This window comes from Mytilus trossulus, chromosome 14 (assembly GCF_036588685.1).
Source record: "Mytilus trossulus isolate FHL-02 chromosome 14, PNRI_Mtr1.1.1.hap1, whole genome shotgun sequence".
NCBI lineage: Eukaryota > Metazoa > Mollusca > Bivalvia > Mytilida > Mytilidae > Mytilus > Mytilus trossulus.
This window is the reverse complement of record NC_086386.1, coordinates 71,371,605-71,383,693: the sequence shown is the minus strand read 5'-3', so window position 1 is coordinate 71,383,693 and position 12,089 is coordinate 71,371,605.

The following is a 12,089-nucleotide window of genomic DNA, read 5'->3' as shown; positions in this document are numbered from 1 at the left end:
CAGAGGCATCGACCCAGTGGTAGTAATAAAATCAACGGTACCAATTTTGTTGCACCAGATGCGCATTTCGACAATACATGTCTCTTCAGTGATGCTCGTGGCCAAAATATTTGAAATCCAAAGCATATATAAAAGATGAAGAGCTATAATCCAAAAGGTCCAAAAAGTATTACCAAATTCGTGAAAGGAATCAGAGCTTTGCGTGAGGGAGATACATTCCTTAATTTATAATAATTTTTAATATTTTGTAACAGCAAATTTTAATAACACAAAAAATCCGTATTTTCATGCCAGTACCGAAGTACTGGCTACTGGGCTGGTGATACCCTCGGGGACTAATAGTCCACCAGCAGAGGCATCGACCCAGTGGTAGTAATAAAATCAACGGTACCAATTTTGTTGCACCAGATGCGCATTTCGACAATACATGTCTCTTCAGTGATGCTCGTGGCCAAAAGATGAAGAGCTATAATCCAAAAGGTCCAAAAAGTATTACCAAATTCGTGAAAGGAATCAGAGCTTTGCGTGAGGGAGATACATTCCTTAATTTATAATAATTTTTAATATTTTGTTCAAGTGTTGGTTTAGTCTGGCTATTCTCACATTTTGATCTTTAAAGGTAAAAAAGTAAAATTGTATATAGGAGTGTCAAGAATGTTTATATAAACCATAGAAATAGATAGGGTTCTGTTGTAACAACACTAAAAGGCTTATTCTCATTTCGCCTTAGCTGTCAAAATAATTATATAGCATTAATACTTGTTTTCCTTAGTACAAAAAGAGGACGAAAGATACCAAAGGGGCAGTCAAACTCATAAATCTAAAACAAACTGACAACGCCATGGCTAAAAATGAATAGGACAAACAGAAAATTTGTTCAGATACACAAGAATTAACTAAGGCGAAATAGGAGATTCTGTAAACAATGTAATTAAAATATGTTTTGTTTGTATTGCAATTGGTTGATATTTTTATTTTGAAAGTCAAAGTCTACCATTAAATACTATTCAGGAGAATATAACATTTTTTTGTGTCCCACTTTTTAAATATGTATTTAAAATTGCTCTTCTTTTTCTGAAAAAGTGTTTTTCTTTACTCATGTGTTATATTTTATAAATCAAGTCTTATTTGAGATGACAAGTTGGATATTAATATGTCATATTTTAATGAATAAATAAAGACATATATAAAACTATTATACATATGGTGAAAAGCAAGACACTGATGTACACATTTGAAAATGTTCAAAGTTAATTTAGTTACCAAGTTTGAGGATGTAAGATGCTGCATCATCATACTGAGTATAGTCAGTTGTACCATCGTGTAGGTTTTCCTTCAAACTGGTGATTTTTTGTTTTTTGTTTGTCGTTGATTTATGTCTTACATGTTTTATATAAGTTAGTTTTTAGTTCTATAATAAATGTTGATATGTTTCATGTCGTGACCTTTAATTGCCGACTTTATCATTTAATGACTCATTGTTGCAGGACATAAGGTTCCCTATAGATATTACGAATGTCGATTAGAGGAGCCGAAATTGGATGTCTGTTAGAGGGGGGTATAATTTGAGGATAATACGTCGATTAGAGACCGGACGTCGATCTGAGTCTTACATATATAATTAACACAATTTGAAAAAAATATTTATTATTTTATTAATTTTATTAAAGTTTCTGTAAGATATGTAAATAAGTCTGTGTTTATGTTTCTCTCTGTCTTTTTAACTTTTTGTGTTGAACAGTGAAAGAGATAATTGAATTATTTAGAATTTTCTAAGCATACAATTTATACAATTGAAACTTTTTCTAAATAAAGCATAGAAGAAGCAACCCTCCTACTTACTAATGTTTTATTGTAGATTTTTTTTTCTGATTTCACAAGTTTTTAAATCATTAAAATCGTCTTTTCATAAATGAATATTAAAATAATAATCCAAAAGTAACAAACAATCCATAATAACATGTTGTTTATCTTGTTATGAAAACACAGAGGTTTAATTTGTTTATTAAATTTTTTCATCTAAATTCACATTTCGCCACAGTACAAATCCCATATCGCCTAAGTATTATAATTTTACCTTTTTTTACGTTGAATTCACAGCTAGGGCGAAATGGGAACACACCCACGAGACTACTGAACTAATGTAAATCCAGGTAAATCTTCTTGAATATAAAGAAAAAGATTTTATTTTAATTAATAATATTTTATTTAATCATTTCATAGTACATTCTTTTTGTAAATAATATACAAAAGCACAATACGAACTTATAGGCATAATGTTATAAACACATAAACAAGCAAATGCAATTATTTAGGTACACACCTTAATATGTTAAAGTAAAAATTATCAATTGAAATCTAAATGTTAAGTTTTAATAATTATTCTTTGAATCAAAGCCCTTCATTTTGAGTTTTGAATCATAATTTATTAGAATAATCAAACTAATTAATTCTTTGAGGCTGAAGTTGAAAGTGAAGGTTATTATTATTTGCTTTTAAATACGTTTTTTCCAGAATTTTAAATGCTTTTTCTACTCTTTCTTTTAAATAATTTGTATTTGACAGACTACTTAATGCGTTTACTTCTTTTCTGTGAAATGATTTCATTTTCTAGAAATTCCATAGCATTATAAACACTTCATTTAAATACTAAATGCATGATTTCAAGACAAAATCCCTGTTTTTTACATATACAAATATTTTTTATTTAATTTCCCTAGCAAGTTTACCTTCGACACAATTATACACTAATGACTAAAACAACGAATCTTGCAAAAACAACATGTAATGGTCTTCCACTAATCTCCCTTGAAGAAATAGACATAAAATTGAGAATGGAAATGGGGAATGTATCAAAGAAACCATAGAAAAAACAACAGCAGAAGGCCACATATATATTAGTTCAGTGATAATGAACGCCATACTAATTTCCAAATTGTACACAAGAAACCAAAATTAAAATAAAACAAGACTAACAAAGACCAGAGCCTCCTGACTTGGGACAGGCGCAAAACTTCGGCGGGGTTAAACATATTCATGAGATCTCAACCCTCCCCCTATACCTCTAGCCAATGTAGAAAAGTAAATGCATAACAATACGTACATTTAAAATTCAATTCAAGAGAAGTCCGAGTCTGATGTCAGAAGATGTAACCAAAGAAAATAAACAAAATGACAATTATACATAAATAACAACAGACCACTAGCAGTTAAGTGACATGCCAGCTCCAGACTTCAATTAAACTGATTAAATGATTATGATTTCATTATAGGAATATCAGGCACAATCCGTCCAGTTAGGGATTTAGTATCATACCATCATACCATATATGAGAAGAACATAACCCGTGTCATGCAAACAACTGTTTTTTGAATAAATGTGTTTAGTTCCGATGCAAGAACCCTATAAGTGAATCAATACTAACGCCAAAATATGCAATCTTTAATGACCTGACAACAGTATCGTAACTATATCCCTTCTTGATAAGTCTATTTAAAGGTTTTGTTAATTTCTGAGGTGAATACTGACATTTTTGTGCTTTATAATGAATATTTCCATAAAAAATGGATGTAAAATACCTAAACGTATTAGAAGTCTGCATGTTGAGCTATATTTACGAATGATGTCCTTATACCGATGATAAAATTTAGTAAATGTTTTGACTAGTTTGTGATATCGAAAACCCTGGTGAAATAATTTTTCAGTAATAAATAAATTAATAAATAAATACACGAGCAAATCGTACAAGTTGAGATATATAAACACCGTAAGATGGTGACCATCTAAATATGGATTATTAACGATAGGAAATGAAAAATCATATCTTTTATCATAAATTTTAGTATTAAGCTTAGATATATATATATATCAAGATCGAGGAAAGGGCAGTGGTCATTGTTAGTATTTGCTTTATTTAAAGTAAGTTCAACAGGATACATTTCTTTAGTATACATACTGAAGACGTCATTATTGAATAGTAAAAAACAAAATGTAGGAATAGGTACCAATCTGTCCTGTGTTTTGGTTTGTTTAATCAATGTTCAGTCTTTTCTTTTTTTTTTGTTGGCTATGACGATGTCAGTTATTCTACGACTTCCGATATTTTATATTCTTTTTTATGAAACATGAAGATCATTTCCAGAAACAGAAGGTAAACACACCAAAATATATATAAATACGGAATATCTTCCCAAAAAGTGCTCTGGTTAGTAAAACAATTACATTTACAAAGTGCTAAATCTAATGTTTTTAACAAGATTGGAGGACAAACTTTGTAAATTTTATCAACAACGTCGACTACTGGACGATTTATAAAGTGTTTTAATATTGTTAAAATAAATGGTGCTTTAAAATGTTGTAGTACGTTGTGACAATTGAGAAGTAACGTTTCTAGAACTACACCACTTACACTTATACAAGTCAAAAATTTACTTACTTATCCTCTCCATCCCCAGTGGGACATAGAGCTGTCAAGAATAAGACAGTTGTTATCAAATAGTTCGTTTCAATGTGTGTTGACGTTTGTTTAAGTTGCACTTCAGTGTTCCTATATTTCCTTTGTTTTCCTCCAATAGTTGATGTGAACATATAGTTTAAGATGTGATTATTCCTTAACGAATCAAATTAGTTAAAATATTCGGATTGATAATATTATACAAATACAGTCTTTGTATGAGGTCGATACAAGGATATATTGACCTGAAAGAAGTATATTGACTGAGGACGAAGGCCGAGGTCGATATACTTCTTTGGGTCGATATATCCTGTATTGACCTCATTCAAAGGCTATATTTGTTATATTATTAATTTCCGACCATATTTGTATTAAAATCGTCATTTAGGATTATTGGAATTTTATAGATATTACATTGTCTCCTTGACCGTAACAACATATTAGTTGTTATTCCTTTTTTTTTGAATTTTTTTTTTTACATCTTATGTATTTAAAGATTTTTTGTCAAATAATCGATGACAGATATCATGTGTTATAAAACGTTAAACAATATCTTGAAATTCATTACATGACGTCACAAAGTATATCGTTTTTTAGATATTCTAAAAATAACCGTGCAATATGCTTTTTGCCGGTCAATATGCTTTTTGCTATCCGCCGTTTTCTCTCTACCTTCGAAAATATAGGTTAACTTGTGACTATCTCTAAACGAATCAAATTTGTTAAAATATACGAATTAATAATATTAACAAATATTACAAAAAACAGATTTTGAATTAGTCAGTATATGATATTACATACAACTCATGTCTGGCCTTTCAATATCAATGATGTACTAGTATATGATATTACATACAACTCATGTCTGGCCTTTCAATATCAATGATGTACTAGTATATGTATGATTGGAATAGGATAAATGGTAATAGAAGTAATATAATTCTTCAATAATAGTTATCAAAGGTAACAGGACTATAATTAAGTACGCCAGACGCGCGGTTCATCTACATAAGACTCACCAGTGACGCTCATATCAAAATATTATAAAGCCAAACAAGTACAAAGTTGAAGAGCATTGAGGATCCAAAATTCCAAAAAGTTGTGCCAAATACGGCTAAGGTTATCTATGCCTGCGATAAGAAAATCATTATGTTTTCGAAAAATTCAAAGTTTTGTAAACAGGAAATAAACCTACCTTGCAAATAAAATTGTGGTTTACTGTTTGAATATTAGTAGTAAGTTATCTCGGTAAAATTATATAATCATCTTTACCTCTAATGTACTTCTCTGTAAACGGTATTTGGAACACTTGAAAACAACTTTATTTTCTTTGGTTACATCTTCTGACATCAGACTCGGACTTCTCTTGAACTGAATTTTAATGTGCGTATTGTTATGCGTTTACTTTTCTACATTGGTTAGAGGTATAGGGGGAGGGTTGAGATCTCACAAACATGTTTAAACCCGCCGCATTTTTGCGCCTGTCCCAAGTCAGGAGCCTCTGGCCTTTGTTAGTCTTGTATTATTTTAATTTTAGTTTCTTGTGTACAATTTGGAAATTAGTATGGCGTTCATTATCACTGACCTAGTATATATTTGTTTAGGGGCCAGCTGAAGGACGCCTCCGGGTGCGGGAATTTCTCGCTACATTGAAGACCTGTTGGTGACCTTCTGCTGTTGTTTTTTCATTTGGTCGGGTTGTTGTCTCTTTGACACATTCCCCATTTCCATTCTCAATTTTGAATATATTTTATATTGTGTATGTCCACACCTACATTATTATAATTACAGCCGGCGCCCGTAACAGAGTAGTGATCGAATTCGCGTTTCTTTACCGTCAGAATAAGTTACGTCATCGACAAACTTATTTTAGAAGTGACAAAATTTAATTTTCTTCATCGACAAAATATTTCATGTCCAGGGTGTAAGTTTTCATTGTTTTAGTCGAAGGTTTTTTCTTTATGTCGTCTATAATCTCTATACTTTCGTTTCCATGAAAAGGCAAATATAGCTTACGTTTACATACAACAAGAACGAATTGCACTGTACATGCTGTACTTTATACATTGTTTCTTTGAAAGTTGTTATAAAGAATTAAATGCATCACTGTATCCAGGTTCATATAATTTTGAATTCATTGATTATTTATTATACACTGCTTGCACTGTGAAATATATGAGATTCGACGCTGTAATAGTTTTTCTTTCGTCTGATACAGAATTTCTTTTTCATACCTATCTGTTTATTATGTCCCCGAGATTATGTCAATCATACATTGTTGCAATACCGACATATGAAAAAGAAAATGTGGTATTATTGCCAATGAGACAACTATCCACAAGAAGACCCGAATGACACAAACATTTTAAACAACTATAGGTAACCGCACGGTAATGCTTTTACTTTGTCACAGAAAAAAAATGAAATAAATTTCTTACAAATCGAAGCAAAAAATACAAATGTAACCTTTAACATTTCAAATGTTAAGGGCAAAATTGCTGTTTATCTTAAGTTATTGTCGAATATTTGAAATTTAAACCTTTATAAGATGTGATTTTCGGCATTTCATTTAATCATTGGTAATGATCCATATCTGACAGAGAAGAAATATTCATAATTCTCAGAAAGTTTTCGTAAATATTGTTAGAGACCACTAATCGTTCCAACAATCAAGACAACAGAGACAAACAGGGAAGAAAATATGAAAATGAAAAGATATGACTTTTAGTGTTAGCATGTTTAGGGAGACGGCACCCAATTTACAAAAAAATAATTGATGTTTTAAGGAACTGTAGAGAACTCCACAGGTTTTCAACAAGGATAGAATTCAAACCTTAAATATGAAAGCCTCGAAATCGGTGGTACCTTTTTACTGTGCGGTAGTTATATCTACAAAATCCAATCATGTACACGACATATAATACATGTATATTCATAAATGTATATTTATATATTGGGAATTTATTTTTGTTTCCAAACAGAATTATAAGGTTATGTATAAGTGCCTCTGTTCACTGCACAACTGTAAACTGTTTTCCTAAAGACCAGCAAAAAAAAATTGCACAAGTTCACGTAGTAAAAAAAGTCGTATAATTTACGTTATCGAACAAAAAATCAGAAATACGGAATGTTATAAGTGAAGGGTTTGGAATTTCGATTCCCTACATGTTTTAAAGTCAAAGACAAATGTTTTCCCTGATTCAAACGTTTTAAGAACTAGCTTTGTGTAACCTATAGACAAATTCGACTGTATATAAGGAAGTTAATATGTTTACTCTGATTTGAAACTATCTTATAGAACTTTTTGTAGTAATTGAGAACCTATGTTGTTTATGGGTAATAGGTGAAATGTTGCATGGTCCATCAAAATGACAGCAAGCGCAGTTTTCCGGACGATTTATATTTGTACACTGCTAACAACTGTCAGGTCCTGGCCATGGTATATTTTGGAGAATTTTTTTTAAATGATTTTTACTTAAAAAAATGTTCTCTGTGTGTGCCATTGCAAGAAATAGTTTTGCTCGTTATTTTGTCATATTAAAAAAAAATCTCAACAAAATTTTCCCGTTTAAACTCTACTAGAAAAAAAGTTTGGCATGTAAAACGGATGAAGACATATTCTAACAGAAGTACAAATACCAGTCCTCCCTTTTGTGTATACATATGAGAACACATTTCAAAGTTATTGATTGAATTCAAATCCATCACACATACGGTACACATTGTAGTCCGAAAAAATAAAGGACTTCATTCCTATCAAACACTTTTTCAATTGTTTACCAGTATATTTCTTTTAGTTTTGGTTAAAGTTGTTCTGACTTTTAAGAAATGACTACTTTTCGCCCAATCGAAATGGTGCATGGACATATTTTGTTTCATATTATTAGAATTATTTTCAATATTATCGGTATTAAACTTGATTATCGACACATGAAAGTTTGTCAGCATTGTCAATCTTTATAACGTTAAAGTACCAATAGTTCGTTCACTACTTAATTAAGTTTGTCGATAACGTAGCTAATTTTGACGGTAAAGAAACACCAATTCGATCACTTCTCTGTTACGGGCTGTAGTTATAGATCGTCCTTTGTTAATCTCCTGAAAATTTTAATATGTATTAAAAAAAAAAATGAAAAAAAAGCTGCTTCTAACAGACAAAATAAAAAGAAGATGTAGTATGATTGTCAATCAGACAACTCTCCACAAGATACCAGTTGATACAGAAATTAACAAAAATAGGTCACCATACGGTCTTCAGGAATGAGCAAATCTCATTTCGGATAGTCATCTATAAAAGGCACCGAAATGACAAAAACAATTCAATCGAGAAAACAAATGGCCTTATTTATATATAAAATATGAACAAAAGTAAACACATAAACAAACGACAAAAACTGAATAACAGGCTCATGACTTGGGACATGCACATACATACAGAATGTAGCGGGACCCCAAGCGTACCTCATACCTGGGACATTGGTGTAGCAGTACAATTGAAGAAAAACTCAAACAATTAGTTGAAAAAGGCTTAACTCATAACATGGATACAAATAGAAATACATCTAACAGAGTTGTCGTGGCCGGGTACTTGTGTATCCTAACAACAGCAAAAACCCCACTGAATATTGTCATGAGAGAACTTGAAGTTACTGACAGCTGGTTCAAAACCACTAACAACTTATAAAAATGCATCTAACTCATATTTATTAATCAGTACATATCCAATATCTAATGAATTAGTCGACATGTGAGCATTAACAAACCGGATTATAATGTTTAATCGTTCCATTAATTGCACATCATATTAACCACCAACACACTAAAGCTTACCTATCAACAAGATAGCATCACAACCCTACCATCGCACTTAGGCATAATCTAAACGCTCTCCAGAATCCAAACATCGCAGTTTGCCAAATTTATGAGAACAAAAATTACCATTACAAAAGCTTTAGTACTGAAACAAACCTGAGCAAAAAGAATAAAAGTGTACGATACTAAAACATTTAAAACATTACCTCTGAAAAAATTCTTCATGGCGAAAACAATTTAATTGGTCAATATTTACCTCGCATGGCTAATATCTCATTATATACTTTACTAGGATATGTTTCCGTCTCAAAACATCTTCAAATTAGAGTTTTTTTTATTATTTATAATATTTTACAGTAACAAACATACCGAACTCAGAGGAAATTTCAATACGGAAAGTCCCTTATCAAACATGTCAAATGGCAATATCAAAAGCTCAAACACCTCATACCAATTAGTTACAACAAATAATGTATGAGTACAAAGCCCCAACAATGGATATAACGAAGAAAAGACTAAACAGATATTCTTAACAAAGATAAAATTTTAGAACACTATAACACGTACTTAAGATGATAAATAATGTCAGTAGATTATAAACTTCAAAATCATCGTGTATAATTTATGAAGCTGGCACGGAATACTTATCAACAAGGGTTAGGTTTTTTTCATTTAACCCTGATTAATCCCCTTTGTGCTCAGACACTGGTCACATTTAAAAAAGTCCATGTAGCAGTTACGTGTTATTGATTATCGAATGCGTTGTATGTCCTATATGCAGATGAAGATGTTATATTGCTACTAAGTATAAGGTGGGAGAAATTGATTATTTTATGAATTAAAATCGTCTCCTTTGTCAAAGATTCTGGTTCTAAAATAACCGTTTAAGTCAAATTCAAGGTACAAGTTGAAAATGAGACTGATGTCTGTTGTTTCTTTCACTTCTTTAATTTCTTGTAATGATATGTAAATGATATCCAATCAGAAAAGTTTGGATCGTTACTGGAAATAACATCATCATTAATCTGAGTGTAAACTTAAAAGATATGTTGATCTCCGACTAGGAGAGACACACATTCACACATTTCTTATCAGCAGGAATACCAACAATTTGTTGAAGAGGTCTACCTCTAAGTTCAACAATATGTTGTCAATAAGAAAATCCAGCATACTGATCACTTGTTTTTTGTACGATATTTAATCTTTTGTTTATACTAACAAACAAAGCCGTCTAGTATCCGAAAATACTTGTAATACATTAATAGCGTATATGCACCATTGAAATAATGGAAAGCATTGTGATAATGTCATTGACACGATGTTTAACTTACATTCGGATTGGTTACATGAATTTCATACAGGGTTGAAAAATCAAAAAAAGAATAAAGATCGAAATTTGAAATTATCCAGAAGTATTTAGAGTTTTTTAAGAAGCCACATATGAATGCTTCTACTATGCCAGTACATAGTTTGTTTCGTATTATTTCTGAAGACCATCTTTAACTGCGGACATTTTTGTCAGTAAAATGGAAAATTTCTTTGTGGAGCGTGTAGATTATCCGCAATGTACAGTGCTTGTATGGAATTTTGTGAAACTTCAGTGTCCAATACAATACCATGTAGGTCTTCCGATAAACTGTTCAATGGAGTATTTATTGAAGCCATGAATGATTTATTATTCGACAATTTCATCCTTGTCAAATGATTTGTTTTTGTAGGTGGAATTTCCTGCGTGCTTATTTGTTTCTATATCTTTTAGAAGAAACTCATAGTATTTACATACACACACAATATTCTCTGACGTCCTATTCACAGAAACATCAACATACATTTCGTTATCAGATAATAGATATGTCACCGCTTCTTTATCTCTTTTAACGGAATTGGGTCTATTATTCACACAGTTTTCTAGTTCTCTTAACTTCAGTCATCGTAGATGGATTGGATACGATTTTTTTTGTTAACTTGATAAACATGATAAAAGAAGTTGTGATATACATGTAAGTTCCAATGAGACAACTATCCATCCGAGTAAAAAAAACCACTTAAGGTCAAAGTTCGGTCTTCCGAGCCGTGCATTCAACCAAACAGCAAGCTATAACAATGCATTAAGGGCCTGAAAAATTGCAAGTGTAAAACTATACAAACCACATCAAATAAACGACAACCACTGAACTTCAGATTCCTGACAGTGGTGCATCACAACATAGAAAGACTCACTACAAAATTGCAACAGTAATGAACTGACTCAATCAAAAGACATTTTCCGGAGCACCTCATATCACCCCTAGATTTGGGTGGGGTTCGCAATGCTTATTCTTTAGTTTTCTATGTTGTTTCATGTGTTCTATTGTTCGTCTTTTGTTTTGTTTTCATTTTTAGACAGGCGTTGTCAGTTAGATTATGATTTATGAATTTGACTGTCCCTTTGGTATCTTTCGTTCCTCTTTTTAACACAAGTGGACATAAACTGATCGAATAGATTTATTCTATGACACAATGTAAATACCTTTTTGAAACATAATACCATTCTAGCTGTCTGTTTTTTTTTTTTGTGTAAAGTTATTCTAGGACTCTCGTGTATGGATTGTTTGGACCAATGGACATGTTTTAGTTTATGTTTTAATGATTGCAATAGAAAGAATTGCAATTTCAATCATGGCTTAATTTCTCTTTTTAAAATATTAGTTTCAACATTGACTACGAATATAGGATATCGTCGCGGCCACATTTTTTTTTATTTTCTCCTCGATTAAGGTAGTACGCTACAGGAAGATAACATTGCAAACATCAGCTGAACATTTTAATTACGTTCTTTTGATA